General features: G+C 39.7%; 1 long non-coding RNA gene across 1 annotated transcript; it reads left to right on the forward strand.

Annotated features, from left to right (window-relative positions):
- Positions 1-9,316: 9,316 nt before the first annotated feature.
- LOC148720552 (uncharacterized) lies at positions 9,317-11,147 on the forward strand. Its single transcript, XR_015993562.1, has 2 exons — positions 9,317-9,688; positions 9,772-11,147. It is a non-coding gene; the product is annotated as an uncharacterized LOC148720552 (long non-coding RNA).
- The last annotated feature ends 8,120 nt before the right edge of the window (positions 11,148-19,267 follow it).

Genomic DNA, 19,267 nt, shown 5'->3' on the forward strand with positions numbered 1-19,267 from the left:
TTGGCGGAGGTGCACGTGAAGTGATCGGTGATCTTAATGGATCGTTTAGGTCCCGATATTTTATCAGTGTTGTGAATGAAAGGACACGTTTTGCATCGTGCACGAGCGCATTTAAAAGTGCCTGGTTTGTCATTAGTCTGAAAAGAACCTCTGACCAAAAAACTGCCTATGTTTTCGTAGCGTTTGAATGAAATGAGCGGAGGGCTGCAAAAGATAGTGCTTGTCTCTGGATCGTTTTGAAGTAATTTAAAGTTTTTAAGAATGATGGATTTACCTGAGTGGTTGTGAGGGTGAAACGGGAGAGTGAATGGAATGCGGTTGGGATCTTCCTTATGCGACATTTGTAGTGCTGAATGTCGATCAATAAGTTGGGCGCGGTGGTAACCTGCTTGAACGACAGAATCAGGGTAACCACGTCTATCGAAAAACTGGCACATTGACTCTGATTTGTGGTGGAAATCAGAGTCATCACTAGATAAACGACGAAGTCTTAGAAACTGAGAAAAAGGAATGGAATTCTTAACGTGAGATGGATGCGAAGACGAATATAACAAGTAATTATGCGAGTCTGTAGGTTTGTAATACACACTAGTACATAAACCGTTGCCTTCAATTGAAACTTTGATGTCTAAAAAGGAGAAAGAATTGTCAGAAATTTCCCAGGTATATTTCAGAGCCGGGTGAAAAGAATTGACTGCGGTTATGAATTGAGTGAGCTCCTCTCTGGTAGAGGTGGTAGCGCCGATACAGTCGTCGATGTAGCGACCGTAGAGTTCAGGTTTGGAGCCGTTGTATTGGCTGAAAGATTGATGTTCGACAAAACCTACAAAAAGATTGGCATAGCTAGGTCCCATTTCGGTGCCCATGGCTACACCATTGGTTTGTTTGAAGAAGTTGTTTCCGAATGAAAACCAATTGAGTGTGAGCACTAGTTCGGCTAAGCGTAGTAGTGTTTCAGATTTAGGTTCCTTAACAGTACGTTGATCAAAAAAATGTTTAAGGGCAAGAAGGCCTTCGCCATTAGCAATGACAGTGTAAAGAGACGTAATATCCATGGTGAAAATAAGTTTGTTTTGGCCAAGGAAATTAAAGTCTCGAAAAATTTGAAGAGCGTGTTGGCTGTCTTTAATATATGATGGTAAAGTTTTGACGATGGGAGCCATAATTTGTCTAGATAGCTGGAGCTAAGTTCGGTAGGGCAACTGCAAGCCGAGACAATGGGCCGACCCGGGTTGTTAGGTTTGTGAATTTTAGGTAAAAAGTAAATACGAGAAGTTCTAGGAGTGGTTATGATGAGATTTTTTGCTGTGGCCGGAAATTCTTGTTTAGTTATGAGTTGGGTCTATTTATGAAAGTGGTCTATACCCCAGGTCCATTGGAAGAAAGAACTTTGAATTCGGCATTGTGTAGATTGGGTGCAACCTGAAGGGTGATATGGTCAGAGAAAGTACCTTTTGGGACATTGTAGACAGATAAGCAGGCCATGTCAGAGTTAACCAGAACGCATGAAAATCATTCAAGAGCTATTCAATTTTGCGTTATTACATAATGCGTTAGGAAAGTTATTACATTTCGCGTTGAAAAGTTATTACATTTTACGTTAAGTGATTTATTACATTTTGCGTTGATGTTATTACATTTTGCGGTAACTGTTATAACATTTTACGTCAGTTTTACACTTTGCGGCGATTATTACATTCTGCCGGCGTGACAAACGTGATAAATCAAAAACAGCTTTTGACAAGGGCATCCTCTATACGTCTAAGCATCCCTTGTTGCCCTATGACTTAGTCATCTAGCGCTAATGTTTGAAACTGCCGCTTCCCTAACATTATTTGTTAGACTTCATCGCTTGGCCGTTTTTATTTAATAAAAGTTTAAAACAAGTGCAAAATTTCCCTTGTTCATTTTGAAAGCATAAGTGATTTCATGGAGCGAAAGTTGAAACGTTGTTGCAAAAAAAATAGGGATTTCGATGCTTTAGGACATAAATAAACATGACACTTTTCCAAGTTTCAGGTGTATATATTTTCCAAAGTATTCGTCGACAGTTTTCGCTAAACATTTTTAGAGTTACGTGCCTCCCGGGATTCACTGCTCAACATCGATAAATCCCTTTTGTTATTAAGATGAAGGGAATTGATAGGATTTTGCTTCAAAATTGCACTCAATTTCCGGACCATTTCTTCAACGAACGTCTTCATTTAAGAGGACTTAAGGATTAACAGCTTTTTCATGAATATTTTGAAGGAAAATAACCCCCAAGAATTCTCTTTCATAAACAAGAGGGGAAATTAAGAGATTAGAAGAGATTTATTTATCGCTTTGTTCGCGATCTAGTCGGTAAATTTGAGTGTCGAAGGCGATCAAAAAACGTGATATTTTCCCAAGTTTCAGATCTATGCTTGAAATCTTTAAAGTATTCATCGAAAATTTCCGCCCAGCAGTCGTCGATTTGCAGATCTCTCTGATAACAGTCATGTTTTTTACTGTTATCATTACTACATAATTTTCCCTAAATTATCTGGAAAAGAAAAACAACGAAAAAAGGAATAGAATTCGCGAAAAAGCAAACATTACTGGTAGCTATATTTTTACTTGACCGTTTAATATGCAAATGTTTGATTTTACTAAACAAAAGATTTTCCACAACTGATAACTTAAAACAACGGCAAGATTCAACATTATTGTCCAGGTAAGGTTTTGTCGCCAATGCAAATCGGTCTTTTGACGAAAGTCTTTTAACATGACGAACACTCCCTCGATCCTCGAAACATACCACTCGTTACAAGTCAAGAGTCTTTTAAATACTCGCTGCACTAAATGACCATGAATGAGAGCATCTCTAACGATTTTCTTGCTAATTCCACCAGGTCAGTCTTCTTTTGTCCAAGTAATCTACTGTTCATCTCGGACTCGCAAGAAAAAGTTTATCACCAGCTTGGAATCGCCATTACAGCCGTCGTGAGTCCAGTGACAATATTGATAAACATCCTTGTGATCTTGGCAATCAATAAGAATAGAGAGTTGCAGACGAACTCTTCCATTTTGATCACCAGTTTGACCGCCTCTGATCTCTTAGTGAGCGCAGTTTCTGCCCCGTTGATCATCAGTTTGGATGCGATAATTCTTCGAGGAACTGTATCGAAGGAGATTGTGTGCAATATAAATGACATCAATAGATTCATGTTGAGCACTTTCTATCGTGCCTCATATTATCATCTAATTCTGCTCAGTTGGGAGAGGTATGTTGCGATTGTAAAACCTATCAAGTACAAGGTAATAGTTACAAAGAAACGCTTAACGAGATTTGCGCTAATCGCTTGGATAACAGCCCTCACATCACCGGTCTTATTTTTCGCATTAGAAGCCCCTGGTGTTGTCGGTTGGATTCTACGTATTATATATGCCATTGTTCAGTTAATCGCCTTTACCCTGCTGGTATATTTTTATTGCATGGTTTATATTAAAATACGAAAACGGAACCGAAGCCAAATCAGCCAAGTCAATGCTCTGATTAAAGCAAAGATCGAAAGAAGAATTGCCTTCACGGCGTTTTTGCTGACAGTTGCCACTTTTATTGCTATTGTTCCTTTAGGGATTGTATACATCTTAGCACTACGTTCGCCTTTTTTCCGTAAAATTTCACTTTTGCGATGGGCGGAAATTTTCCTCCGGCTAAACTCCCTTGTAAATCCTGCGCTGTATTTTTATAGAAACAAAAGATACAGGAAGGCTGCACTTAAACTGTTGAGGTTTGGTACACAAAGGGAAATTCGGCCAGCAGCTCACATGGGTCACCTTGAAATACAGCATCAATATTCCTCTCCGTCTGCAAATGTTAAAGAGCTTGTCTCTACAGAAAGACCTCAACACCTCACACGGTCACAGTCCTGGTCAGCGGACACGTGCATCGTCGCCGGAACAGTAACTTTGTCTGAAGAACCAGCCGTCGCGATAAAGGACAGAAGAATGTCATGTCCACCCTTGGTAAGGCATCAAAACCAATCTGAAGTTATCCAACCTTTCACCTGAACCGTACGCGTCCAGGTGCAGATTGAACTTTCACCCAGAAACAAACAAGCAAATGTATAGGAAGACAGAGTCATAGTGTGGTTGTAAAAATGTTCAGAAGTCACTTTGCAAAAGATCAAAGTCCTAGCATGAAAATGCGTCTCTTAAAACAAAGATCTCTCTTCATAAATTAATTGAAGTTGAGTCTCAGCGAAGCAACTCAGCACCTGAACAGTTTTAGGGATTGATTGTGTTGCCGGAGAGAACCGTTTAACTTGAAGCGCGGGAAAATGTAGGTGACCAGGTGCCAATTAAACTTAGTTTCACTTCTGATTGGTTGAGAGGGGGTCCAATCGCAAAGCAAAGGAAAACAATACAATTCTAGGATCAGTTTCGACTTTTAGTAGCAGGTGAAAATGCCCTTCAAGGAAAGTCAGTATGGAGAAGTAAACTTCATGAACACTGCACGCAAGATGAATTCCCAAGACAATACAATGAATACAGTTTTGTTTCCTCTAAAACTAAAAACCGTCTGCCTTTTTTAAGGTTTATTTCTTGGTGTATTTTCCCCAAAAGAGCTTAGATTTACAGATAATAGAAGGATGGGATGGGGGGGGGGGGGGTGCAATTCAACATGCTTCCCTTGGGGCTCATCTAAAGCTTTGCCCCGAGAGACCGGCTTTAATTGGAGATCAGCGATGACTGATACAATTTTCTTTTCATTCTTTTCGTTCTATTTTACTGACAACAGAAGCATCATGGGCTATATTTTTACAAATTTATCTGAAGCCTATGTCAGTTTACATGTTTTAGAAACATATCTTTTAATCATAAAGATATCCGATACTTTGAATGCTAATGCGAAACTGTTGGCGTAGTTTTTTTGTTTTTGTTATCTTTTTTTTTTTAATTAATAAAAGACGTTGACATAAAAGGTTTCATAGTTATTCCACTCAAGTCGTCCGACTGTGACAACTTAACTATCCCTATTAGTCACCATTGAGGATTGGTGGTGGCGTGGCCGAGTGGTGAGGGTGCTGGACTTGTAATCCGGTGTCCTGGGTTCAAGTCCTCTACCCTGCCACTTACTAGATTTTTTCTCGGGTGCGTTGTTCCTCGGCTGCGCTCTGTAAACAACCACTGGTCTGCCTTCTGTCAGTGGGGATTTTCAAGTACTTAGTTAGGAGGGCCATTATAAAAAATAATTATTTATTAAACTACCGGGCTACCAGTAATAATGTATTTCACCCTCGATCATAAATAAAGGTAATTTCTCTTTTATTTTATTTTATTTTGTATTTTTTTAAATTCTTTTTATTCATTTATTTTTAATATAGGTTGACCGCTTAAAAACGACTAAAAACACAATTTATAGCATAATTGACTACTAAATGTATAAAAACTCTCTCCAAACTACTAGTAGCATTGATTTTGGGAGAGAAACACGGATTAAAAATTACTAGAAAGGGCTTCCTCTTTTAAGTGAGCGTTTAGTACAGGTCGAAGACAATACAAACAGGCCGTTGGTACTCAGTAAAGGATGATCGCGACCGCTTAATGCAGATGGCCGCTTAATAGAAGGGAAATTAGAGACAAAGATTTTTGGGATTTGCACAACTGATGACTTTGCATTAATACGGTGCCAACCTCCTTGCCACGGCTTTTCCCTCATTTGGGGGAGAGGGAAAAGCCCTGGGAACGAGGTAAATGCAGTGCCGCTTTATGCTGCTTGGTACAGGTTCGGTTGTAAAATGACAGAAGTGCAGATTTTGCCAATATTTACTTTTTCTGGTGCATTTGATTTCACTGAGTATCTCCACCACTTGCTCCTGATGCAAAAACTGATCTGAGCACTAAATACCATCAGATAGATACATAGGAATTAATGGATGTTGATGGAATTATTTCTATCTAACATAATCAACCCTAATCACTGCACGGATATCACGGATTTTGTATCGACATCTAAGCGGAAGGAAGAGGGGCAGAGATTAGGGGAAACGTCTTATTGGCAATGAATAAATACATCCTCCCGAGTTGACGCTTCCAGTAAACTTTCTAGTTTCAGATGAACAGCGAAGCGGCCTGGACAAGAGAAATTTGATGGAGAAAAGTTTACAAGCGTCTTCAGAGATAACTAAATTCATATCGACTAAGATCAGTCAATCGTGATGGCGCAGTTTAGCTTCCAAGTGGAAGGAGACAAAACTTACGAAAGATTTCTTTTCATTTTCCTTTGAAGAGCCTAATTTTCGTAGAAATAGTCAGTGTAGCTGTTGACCAATTAAATGTTCGCACAGATGTCTTTGTATTGAAACATCGGTGGAAAAAAAGAGAATATATCAACTTGATGAGAAATAATTTCCTAAGCTTTACAGAAAGAGATTTTTTGTTTTATTCTTCTTTGAAAAATTATTGGTCACGCTAGCTATCGTACAGGTCATGCCCACTGGTATAGTTCCTCGAAGAATTGCTGCATCAAAAGTGATGTGTAATGGGGCAAGAACTGCACCCATTAAGAGAACTGTGATGGCTAAACTGGTGATCAGAATGCTAGAGTTGGTCTGCAACTCTCTTGTTTTCTTGGTTGCTAAGATCACCTTGATGTTTGAAAAAACTCCAAGTGAACCTATGACAGTGGAGATGGTGATTCCAAGCTGCAGCAAAACTTTCCTTTCTAAGTCCCAGATAAAACAGCGGAGCACCTGGACATAAGAAATTCGATCAGGAAGAGTTTACAAGCGAGTCTTCAGAGATGCTCACATTCATGTTGACAAATGATCAGTCAGGTAATCATTATGGCTCGGTTTACTTTCCATTTTGGAGTCGAAAGACTTAAAGGCTCACGAAATATTTGGTTATCATCTTCCTTTGAAAAGCCTTTTATCTGTTGACCGAAGCCGTCTTTGTATTGAAGCGACGGTGATAGATCGGTGAGAAATCCTTCTGGTTTTTTTTTTAATATTCAACAAACATTCGTTTTGTTTGGAGACTGTTTTGTCATTTTGGTTGCCAAATGCTAGCTTTAAAAAGCGAGCTCTAAATCAGATACAAGTACGTCACCTCTATTAATATAATTTTCCAGGTGATCAGGGTAGCGATCCTTGCACTCCGATTGGTCGTCGATACTCGTTTTTACTTTGCGCTCCTATTGGCTCTTTGGGGTACGTTCCCTCCTTCTCATTGGTTGATGTTAGTTACTACCCTGCTTTGGTGTTATGACACTCGAGAACCTACTGTCCCAACCATCAAACAGTTTTCCTCGTTTCTACTTGATTTCACAATGAATCGCATAGCTTAAAGTAAACACGCCCTCTGATTGGTCAATACGTGAACCGGAAGAGAGGGTATTTAGCGTGGAATCGCACTAATGCATAAAGCCATATCGCTGACGTGAGTCGCGAGCAAAAATTATTGTTACGAACGTAAAAACGTAAATACAACTAGTGCTACGAAAATATGAACAAATATGAACAAATTTATGGAAAACGAATGTCTTCCAAATTTTGAATTGAAATTGAAATTTTTAGAAAATTGGAGGAAACCACTTACGCTCAAAAGTACGAGAAAACGCATAGGAAAAAAAATCAAAATGCCAGAGACGAGGGAAGAAGGCCAAACGACAGTTCTTACCGAGGAAAACCAAACAAGCGTTAGGAAAGAAAACCAAAACAGGTATCAATGCCGAAAAAGGTCAAGCATCTTTTTCCGAAATCCAAACCATTGTAGCCTATACAGACGACGAACTGGCCTCTTTTAGATATAACATGGTTTCAAAAAACACTAGACGGCAAATTCACAAATTCGAGTGGTCGCAAAACAGTCATCCAAGCGCTCCGTTATGATTTCAACCCAGTGGAGATATCAGAGTTCACTGGCCACTCCAATCCGGAATCCATATCCAGCTACAGTCATAATCCTCTGGAAAGACAGCGGCGAATGTCGAATAAGTTGGCCGGTTTCAACCCACGCCAAGCACGACAACTACCAACGGCTATTCAAGTCATGCTTTAAGGGAGATTGTTCTCAATAGCTCAGCCACGCCAAGCAACACGGCAGCTACTAGTGACTTGACAGCAATGCCAGTCGTTCTAGTTACCTGATGGCAGGAGCAGTTGGCGGAGTGTTTACTGGAGTAACTTTTAAGAATTCTCCAGTAAATGTTTGCATAAACTTTCAGTCCAGCATTGACACCAACGAGCGACTCCCTGCGATGAAAGAAAAACAGTTAAAATTGTGACTTTTAACTGAACTGTTTCTCGCCAGAGTTTACCGAGAAATTCCAGTCTTAATCATTATATTTTGAACACACTTTTTTTTACAACTGTAAAGCACGTACCGGTTTTTTGTAGATCTTGCTTTGATACCGGAACGCTTGAAATTTTCATTTCGCTTGAGGATTTGACCATTCAGTTGTCGATTGTCGGCGCCACATTTTGCCAAGTTGAGTGGTAGCAGGCAAATCTCTGTCTTAAATAACTCCGTATTGTGTACTTTTAGTTTTTTGCTGAAGATTGTAAAATGTGAGGCACCGCTTTCTCCACGAGTTTGAAATAAAAGTGGTTTTCATTCTAAAAATATCTTGTTCCCTCTATTCGGTAGATATTGACACCTTTGAAAGGGTTTCCATTGTTTGCGCACTGGCGTGGCGCACAAAAATACAAAACATCTGGTTTCGCCCATTGATTTGGTGGCTTTAGCTATGTGATTCAAGAAAAATTCACGAGGTACAATTAAAATTGTCGACGGTTCAGACGTGAGCGACTTACCTTGCTTTCCATTCCCTTAACAATGACAGTTCTGACAGTTGACTTTAAAATGGCTTTCTTAAGGGCGCGCGTACGGAATAAAAACAAACAATAACATTGCCGTTTTAAATTTCTTGTTTTCTTATTTTTATTCAGTTATGCGATTCAAGAAAAATTCACTACCTGACTCGTGAATTCCACGTTAAATCTCACTTGAAAAACCGATATCGCACGAATCGCGAAGCGATTCGTGCGATATCGGTTTTTCGCGTGAAATTTAACGTGGAATTCACTCGTCAGGCAGTGAATTTTTCGATACAGTCGACAACTGTTGGTGCTGAATTGCGTCTAGCCTTGTAAAGAGAGTTTTCCTGCACAAGAAATGAGTATTTATTGCAAGTTTTTGATCTTGTCGGTCGTGATTCCTGAACATCTTTACAAACATACAAGAACTTTCTGGGTATAAGTTCAACCTGCATCATGATAGATACAGTGAGAGGCTGAATCCCTTTACAAAGGTTTTCATGCCTGATTAAAGGTGGACATGACATTCTTCGTTTTCACTTGACGTCACTTCCTCTGAGGTCAGGGTTAAAAAACCGGAAGTCGGCCATGTTGGAAGATATACAAACACGCGAAAGCGTATGCTCGGCTGCACGTGTAGTCAGTCGTGAAGCTAAAACTGGTGATTTTCTTCATTACGCCAACTCTTTGTGCTGTTTTTAATTGTGGGTATCATAATACTCGAGACAAAGAGTGTAGTTTCCTCAGAATACCCAAAATAATAACTCATCAGGGAGAGCAAACTAGTAAACTTTCCGCGGAGCGAAGACAACAGTGGATCAAAAATATCAAAGGAGACAGCAAAGATCTCACCGAAAAAAAGATTGATGGAACTCGTGTTTGCAGTGCTCATTTCGCGTCAGGTAAAACATATCTAAAGTACGAAATTTTTTGCTCAGTTTTGTGGTACTATATAGCTTCACAACATTTGCAAATATTACCTTAGGACAGCCATCCGCACTGGAAGATACAACAAATGTAGATTGGGCTCCGACTGTAAACATGGGCCATTCCAGCATCAAAGACCCAACAAAAGGCTTTCATCGAGAAAAACGAGCTAAAACAAGAGCCCAGAACATGTAAAATAAACCTTCAAAAGCTGCGCGCCGTGCCTCCGAAGCCTCTACGTCGACTGACCTTCCAAAGATTCATCTTCCACCACTGCCGAATCAGAGTTTACGCTCGTAGAATCGAACTCGATGTCCAGCGACTTAAATCAACCGACTTTCGAACATCTTTCAAGTCAAAATAATCCAGACACAGCTAAAAGATACATTAAGAACTATCATGGGACCGTGTGAAAACAACTAAGCGCGAGCGTGAAAACAGCGCGAGTGAAATTGACATTGCACAGAAATAGCAACAACTGTTTTTGTTTGAAGTCAACCCAATTCCCAGTTTCTATTGTTTTCTTTGCAAAAAATCTCACGCATGTTTCCAACCTTGTTTGTAAACATGTTATTTTGACAAAGCGAAATGCCTTACAACAATTCTACGAATTTTTGTTGACATTGACGCGGACAAAGTTGAACTTGCCTTTACAAGACTCAGCCTACAGGTTCAACATTTCTGTACCAACTGCTCATAGAATATTCGATAGGTGGATTATGCGGAGGAAATATATTATTCTGCAAAGCACTCTACCCATCGACCTGGTGAAAGCAAAGTCCGGAGAATCATTATCCCCCATTGACGAGATTGCTAGAGTATCCTGGGCCTTGACAAATCTATCTGAGTCGGTGGTACCATTCAATTAGAGCTGTAAATTATTGTTCAGTTGTGCATAGCAATCTTATGAATACACCTCATTGCAAAAAGTTTTCATTTTCATAGAGCATTTAGAGATCTACTGAAATGGGAATGAAAACCATTCTAGCACTAATGGGTTAAGCTTCATTACTCATTAAGTATGCAAGAATATCACCAAAGGCTAAAATGTGAAAACTTATGTCACTACTGTACAATAAACTGTTGAATTTTACAATTGATTCTCAATGAATGCATGGTTTAAGAAAAAATATATGATGCTATCATTGATACAAATGCAAGGCTAAGCATTTGCTATTAACCTGCATGAGAAGGAATTGACTTATTACTTTTTCTAATTGGAAACAAAAAATGGGTATTTGGTGGCAGCATTAAAACCTAGGTTTGTATATAAAACATCTTTAAACTGTACACTTGACCTACAATAGATCTTCTAAAGATTTTATCCTCTTACTCCAAATGCAGAACAGAAGTATATTATTTCAAGTTAAACAACATAAGCTGGAATATTTGTTTGCCAAAGCTCAAATTATAGTAATACTGTCGTAAACTTGACTCGACTTTTCCTCCTGTTTTCTTGATATTAAGAGTGTTTACCCACCCCGAGACGAAAAAGTTGTAAGCTTCCATGGCTTTGTAGGATTTCATTTGTAACATGGTTGTCCAAGACGTTTGAACCACCAAAATAGTTCACGATATCCGGGTACTGAACGGCGGGAAGCAAGCTTAAATCTTCTGAAAAACGCTCTTTTTCAACTTATATGGATCAAAACCATACAGTAGAGCTTTGTAACGATAGCGAGCCTTCGTAATATCATCTAAAGTTAACCAATAGTCATCAAATACAATATCAATGTGAGAAGAACTAGTCACGTCCGCCATTATGAAAGCTTTGTATATCTTCCAACATGGCCGCCGGAAGTGATTCCTCCAATTTTGATCACGTGATTGAAAACGAAGAATTCTTCTCTTTACTAATGGTTCTCCACACATGGTCAGTGTTCCAGCGACCATGTGTGTGTCCGCTGTCCAGGAATGTGACCGTGTGAAGCCTTGAGCTCTTTCGTCGCAGGAAAGCTCATTAACAGACAGATAGCAATATCGGTGCTGTCTTTCACGGATGCCCGTATGAACCACTGGTTGAATTTCCCGTTGCTTACCAAATCTTAACAGTTTAATTGCAGCCTTTCTGTTCTTTGTCCATAAAAATACAGCGCAGGATTCACAAGGGAGTTTAGCCGGAGTAGAATTTCCGCCCATCTCAAAACTTTGTTTTTACGGAAAGAAGGCGAGTATAGCGCTAAAACGCAAGCAGCCACTAAAGGATATAGACCTGTATCGATTCTTAGTGTTCCAAGCAAAATAATGGAATCTTGTATATCAGAATCTCTTGTTCGACATGTTCTCCAGAATAACCCAGTTACAGATAAACAAGGGGCTTACCGTGAGGGGCACTCAACTGAACTATTGCTTGTACACCTGTCGGAAATCTGCAGAACAGCTCTTGATGCTGGCAAAGTGGTTGCTGTGGCATTTGTCGACTTCAGAAAAGCTTGTGACTGTGTATCTCATGCTATCCTGCTGCATAAGTTGAGTTCTCAATTTAGAGCACAAGGTTCTCTTCTATCATGGCTGACAGATTACCTAACTGATCGAACTCAATTCACGGTAGTAAACGGCCAACACTCAAATGTGCTAAATGTAACATGCAGGATTCCACAAGGATCGGTACTTGGCCCAACATTGTTTGCATTGTACACCAATGACCTACCAAGTGCTGTTACCTCTGGCTTTGTCTACATGTACGCAGATGACACAACCGTTTACTGCATCGGGGACACTGTCGACAACACTGTCATTTCTTTAAACAAAGCTTTGTCGGAATTGAACAGTTGGTGCCTAGAGAACTCTTTAACCCCTCACTCGGTAAAGTGTGAAGCTATGCTGTTGACGAGGAAACCGCTCATCGGGCCACTAAATTCGGTGACAATTGGGGAGGATCGGATCGAGTGGGTGAAACACTCTCGTCTTTTGGGTGGTACTATCGACGAGAGACTTTCATGGACCCACCACCTTACTGATGTAAAAAAAAAATTTGTAAACAAACTTTGCCTATTGAAAAGGAGTTCGTTCTTGAACAGAAACGCCCGATTGGACTTATACTTCAAGATACTGAATACTACCATCAGTTCTATACACGGACTAGTCGTTTGGGGCGGCTGCCCTAATGCAGAGCTTCTACATTCGCTAGAAGTGCTTCACCGTTGGGCGGCCAGAATTACATACAACTTGCCCCGAGATATGCCTACTGAGGAAGTTTACCGACATTCGAACTGGAATACTTTAAACCTCTATTATAAACTTCGATTAATTAAACTACTCCATAGCGTGTTTATAGGTGAAGCACCTACGCCTCTGTCATACTTAACAAACAAACCATGCACCACATACAATTTTCGAAGGAGTAATAATATAATTGTCCCGCGTTTTAACTCGCAGTTTCTTAAAAACTCTATTAGCTATAGAGGCGTTATACTCTGGAACGCTGTCTCGAAACATTTCACAGACCAGATTTCAGTTTCTCCCAACTGAGCAGAACCACATGACAGTATGAGGCACGCTAATAAGTGCTCAACAGGAATTTAGTAATGCAAGCTATTGTACACAAAATGTTCTGCGAGTCAGTTTCTCGACGAATTATCATATCCATACTGATAATCCATAGAGCAGAGACCCCAGCCGCTTAGAGATCAGAAGCGGCCAAACTGATAATCAAGATGTCAGAGTTCGTCCGTAGCTTTCTCGTTTTCTTGATTGCCAAGATCACCAATTCAAGATCTTCAACCGGTAATAATGTCACTGGACTCACGACGGCTGTAATGGCGATTCCAATCTGGCGATGAATGTTTTTCTTCGAGTCCACGTTGATCAGTGGATTATTTGGACAAAAGAACTTTGATCGAGAAGTGTTTACAAACAAGCCTTCAGAGATACCATCGCTCCAATTCATGTTGACAAACATAAATCAGTCGAAACGACTCGGTTCACTTTCCAAGATGAAGTCGAAGGACTCAAAAGTTGACGAAATATTTCTTTATCATTTTCTAGTTTGAAGAGCCCTATCTCCGTTAACAAAAAATCACAGATGTTGACCGAAGAAATCTTCACAAAGATGTCTTTGTGTTGAAGTGATGGTAAGAAATCATTTCCTTAGTTTTCAAGACGACAATTTTGTTTTATTCTTGTTTGAAAAACGGTTTGTTAGCGATTTGAAAATGCATAGTCATTAAAAAAACGTCTTACGAAAGGACAAAATGGCTTGTAGTCTGTAAAAATAATTCATGATGATAAAACGAAAAGAACAAAAAACAAGGTGAAAAAGGGTTGCTTCTCTCATAATTAGCGAGCGCACATCGACTACATATCCAGTGCATAGTGGAAAAAAAAAGTAGGTTTCTCGATATGGTCTAAGCCTGTCGGAGAGATTCAATGAACCTCACCTGCCTTTTGTTGTTGTCGTTTTTTTTTGTTAATCACAAATCATGAGACAGTACTTCGGTTCCTTTGATTTCCAGAAAAACAAAGGTTCGAAAATCACTTTCTTTAAGCAAGATTATGAAGACCTGTTTCATTCCCTGAGCAAATCGGAAACAAGGATCCCTTTAAAGCAATTTTCGATCGTGCGTTACTGAACACAAAAACCAAAGTAATAAGATCGGCCAAGGAGAAGGAGGGGACTTACCCCAAAGTAAAAAAGACATTCTCGACCAATCGGAGTGCAAGATTCTCTGCTATCACCAAGGCAATTATATCATGAAAGGTAATGTACTTCTATCCGTTAGACAGCTAGTTTCTGAAGGTCGCCATTTTGTTGAAAACATCATTGCGGCTGTTGACCAATGAAATGTTTGTAGAGATGTCTTTGTACTAAGGCATCGGTGAGAAACAAGAGAATATATCAACTTGGTGAGAAATCATTTCCTAAGCTTAATCATACAGAGAGATTTTTTGTTTTAGTCTTCTTTGAAAAATTGTTGTTCATAAGCAATATGAAAATGCATAGTACTTGGAAATACTCGTCTTACGAAAACGCAAAATGAAAGAGTTGTTTTGCACCTTTCAGGGCACCTAAGAAGATTCGTGGCTTGTAACGAATGGTCGGTAAATGAACGTTTCTTTTCGTGAAAATCTTTAATATTTGCAGTGGCGATGTATAGATGTATCTATAATTTAGCACCAAGATAATACAAAATAGGTTTATATTGTCTTGTTTAGCTCGTCATACGCGTAATTAGTATAATTTCAGAGCTGAGCAAAAAGTTTCCATCAATCTGATTCGTCGAGCGGTTCCTTATATTTAGTTCTTATTAACCGAGCGGGAGGTCTGTATGGGAGAATCTTGACCGAGGTCGCCAGTACAGACCAAACGCAGTGAGGTCTGTACCAGCGACCGAGGTCAAGATTCTCCCATACAGACCGACCGACCTAGCTCGGTTAATAAGATGTTTAGTATATGGCTGTGTCCAGAAAGCAACGGAGCATTATATTCTTTGTAACCTTTTTTTCTAGACCGGTCTAGATGCCGGTCTAGATGGGAAAATCTAGACCGCTTTCAATATTGATTTCAGTCAATCAAATTCGCGAATTCGGTAGTTCCCAGTCCTTGTCAGACGCAGCCATATAATAAGACGCTATATAAACCGCTCCACGCGGTTTATATAAAATGTTAAAATAAAATCTTAATAAATGTTACTAAAATGTTATGATTTTAGAAATTTCTCTGTTGTTCAGCTCTGAAATTATACTAAAACAGTTATTCGCTTCAGGTTCGGTGGATTATTCGAGGATTATTCGGGGATTATTCGACGACATTCACCTCACCTTCGGCGAATAATTGTTAAATAGTTTGCGAGTAGCCTTGATTTAGAGCCCGCAGAAGCAAGAAAAAATACGAGCATTGAGAAAAAATGTCCGCCCGGGGTAACCTCTTTCGTTATCTTTTTTTTTCCTTTATATTTGTTTTACCGCAGGGGGTAAAAGACGGTGGGTAATTTTCACCGAAAAATGTCTATTCCGCATTGTAAACAATTCATACGATAAATATTAATTTTCAATCTCAATTTTCCATTTTATTTTCCCATTTTATCTTCCCATTCCTTACTCTTCGTTTTTCATTTCTCTTTTTATCAATAACCTCTTTGATTCTGTGGAGAATATCAATATTAATGTTTAGGTGTAAGTTCAATCGATCGACACCATGACAGAGTGAGAGGTTTTCATGCCTTATCATTGCGACCGCTGGTTCTCCAGACACGGTCAGCGCTCCAGTGACTATGGGTAAGTACTTGGTGTAATCCTTAATGTATTTTGATGAATGCAAATGACCATGTATTCCCATATGTTCTTCTGTGATGATGCATGTATGGAGGATTTCACCAAGTACCTAAATGACTATGTGTGTGACCGCTGTCCAGGACTGTGATCTTGTGGGGCGTTGAGTTTCTTTTTCTACGTAGACAAGCCTTTTAACGCTTACAGACGCAGATGAATGTCGATGCCGTCTTTTACGGAGACACACATAAACCACATGCCGAATTTGCCGTCGCTCACGAATCTCAACAGTTTAATTGAAGCCTTTCTCTATTTTTTGCGTCTTTAAAAATACAGCGCAGGATTTACAATAGAGTTAACTGCAGGAAAATTTCTGCCAATCACAAAACTGAATTTTCACGGAAAAATGGCGAACGTAGTGCAAAGACCTACGAAGCCTCTGAAGGAGCGATAGCAATAAAAATGGCAACTGTTAGCAGAAACGCCGCAAAGGCAGTTCTTTTTTCGATCTCTGCTTTAATCAGAGAATTGAATTAGCTGAATTGGCATCGGTTGTGCTTCCGTATTTTGATATAAACCATACAATAAAAGTACACCAGCAGAGTAAAGGCAATAAACTGAACAATGGCAAATATAATACGAACGACCATACCGATAACACCAGAGGCTTCTCTAATGGATCCGGACAAAGGGAATCCACCTAGTAGTTTGCTCACCAACAGACTTTCAACATCCGTGCACTCTATTTGAATTTTGACAAATTAGAAGCAAATTTATTCTAGTTTTTAAAAATATTTTTTCAGGAATAAAAAATCATGTTGTACACCTGAAAACCTCAACTAAAGAGAGGTTATTCCTCAATCGAGCGCTTCGCAACAAGCACCTCCACCCGACTTTTCATCTGAATTTTTCTGTCTCGTCATCGCGACCGCCATCAATTCTTTGCTCAGTGTGTGTAACTGCTTGTCTTTTGTAATTTTGCAAGGTTTCATGGGATATGGCTAGGGGAAAAAGTCGCTAGGGCTCGAATAAAGTAATGAATGGGTTTTCTCGAGGTCCCACTACGACACCCATATTGGTGACGTCATCAAGTATCCAGAAATGGTTATGACCAGGACTGGTTTGAAACCTAACCATAAAAGCATCGTTTTAAATGTCCCGCCGACAAGCCTCGTTAACCTGGTAAGGTGTTCTCCTTCATTACCTAAAGTACGTTCAAATTCTAGTGCTTGACTCTCGTAATGAGCACGTGTCGTGCTTTATTAGTTCTTGAAGAATGATTCCTCTTTTACCATCGCTTTCCTCCATCTTCTGGCACGATTAGAGTTAACAAATGGTAAACACCACTGCGTACACTATTGAGTTATGGATGCACGCGGGAGGTTGCTAAGCACGAAAGAAGCGTAAGAGTCCCTCGAGGCGATAGCCGAGAGCGACTCTAGCTTCTTGGGTGCTTAGCAAACCTCCCAAGTGCATCCATAACTCAATAATGTACGCTGTGGTGTTTACCATTTGTTTTATAACATAACATTAATACATTGTAGCTAAAGAGTTCCCTTTTATTTAACAAATCTTACGTGACCAGAAAAAACAAGCGCGCGCGGAAAAATAGTCTTTGCATTTGCTCACGTCAGCAGCGTACACCCATGGGCAAATGGGGGACGCTAAATTGACCAATCAGAGCGCGCGCTTTACTTTGGTTATGTTATAATTAACAATTATTCCACGAGCGCGCGTTGGATATGAGGTGATAGATAGCCAACGAGGCGCGTAGCGCCAAGTTGGCTATAATCATCTCATATCCAACAAGCGTGAGTGGAATAATTGTTTTATTGAAAACTCCCCCAAGAAATTATTATTTTGTAAGAAAAAACAGGATTTTAGCTCCCTTTTGATTTTAAGCTGACGCGTACGCTTGCCATATTTGTAGATTATGGTATATTGGCTCATATACCATAATGGCTAAGCCAATAAAAAGTGAATTGCATTATCCAATGATCTAGTTTTTAATAATACAGATTATGCTGATCAAAGCCGTTGTAAATTCAACCCAAGTGGGCTGATCGATAAAGATTAGTGTCCATAACCAGATAACACCTGAATCATAGCCACGCACCTGTTATACCAGTAAAGGTCTTGTGTTGGTTTTGTGTAAACACTCCACGGATAGATAACGCTGTTCTCTACTCTGATGATGTCTTCCGCTCAATTTGTTGAAACGTCAGCTACTGCGGTCGCTGACAACTTTTCTTTGTAGGAGAGCATCCGTTAGAGTCAGTAAGAGTCCTTGGTTTTACTCTCTGCATAATATGAATTGCCTTAGTTAAAAAGAAAAAATAATGTCCTTGACAAAGACAGCCAGTCAGCAGTATTTAGTAAGTTACTAGGACCCAACCTCGTTCCCAGGACCTTTTACCCGTAGTTGGGGGTGGAGTTGGGTGTAGGGCGGGAAAGGCTCTGGGAACGAGGTTGACCAGAACCGTCTAAGAAGGCGGTTTGACGAGGATCTGCTTGCCAATCAGTCAATCAATCAATCAACTTCATTTAACGAGGGAAACACGGGACAGTGCTTCAACTGAGTAACTAGTGGCCCTCAAATTAAATTTGTAAAACAAACTTAAGTAACAAAATACATGTCGTATATGAGCACGATCCTTCGCAAAATACATGTCGTAAAGAAAGGAAGTATAAGTGTATGTATGAATAGGACTAACAATAGTAAAAACTATATTACATTTATAAAAATATTCGTACAATGAATATCTACAAACTATAATTACAATAAGAATACAACTGGGATAGGTCGAGCGAGAGGAAGGTTATGAAATGTTGGCTTAGCATAAAACTATGAATAAAATTACGTTTCAGTTACGCTACAATGATCAACGTCATTGTATCTGGTTAAAATATGTCTGTAAATAGCCTTTCTAGATGAGGTTACACGTGTTACTTTCTTAAGGTCAATAGGCAGAGAGTTCCAGAGCCTGGTTGCGGACACGTTAAAGGTTCTCCCTCCCTCAGATACACGATTATATCTGGGGCAGACGAGGTTTAAGGCACTGCACCGCCCACTGCGTGTGTGTAAACCTGCATTGAATTTAAGAAGGTCATACATGTAGCTGGGGCAGTTTCCTTGAACGCGCTTAAGGACTAGTGAACACTTATTGATTTTAGCTTCATCATAAAATGGGAGCCACCCTAATTCATTGTTAAGTTCAAAACGCCGGATTATGCCTCACTTCTGCACATGACTCCCTGGTTATGATTCTACTTCAGTCAAGATACATTGACCACTTTAACCCGGCCTTCAACAGCCAATATCTGATTGTTAATTCTTCCTTTCC

This window comes from Stylophora pistillata, chromosome 11 (assembly GCF_964205215.1).
Source record: "Stylophora pistillata chromosome 11, jaStyPist1.2, whole genome shotgun sequence".
Lineage (NCBI taxonomy): Eukaryota > Metazoa > Cnidaria > Anthozoa > Scleractinia > Pocilloporidae > Stylophora > Stylophora pistillata.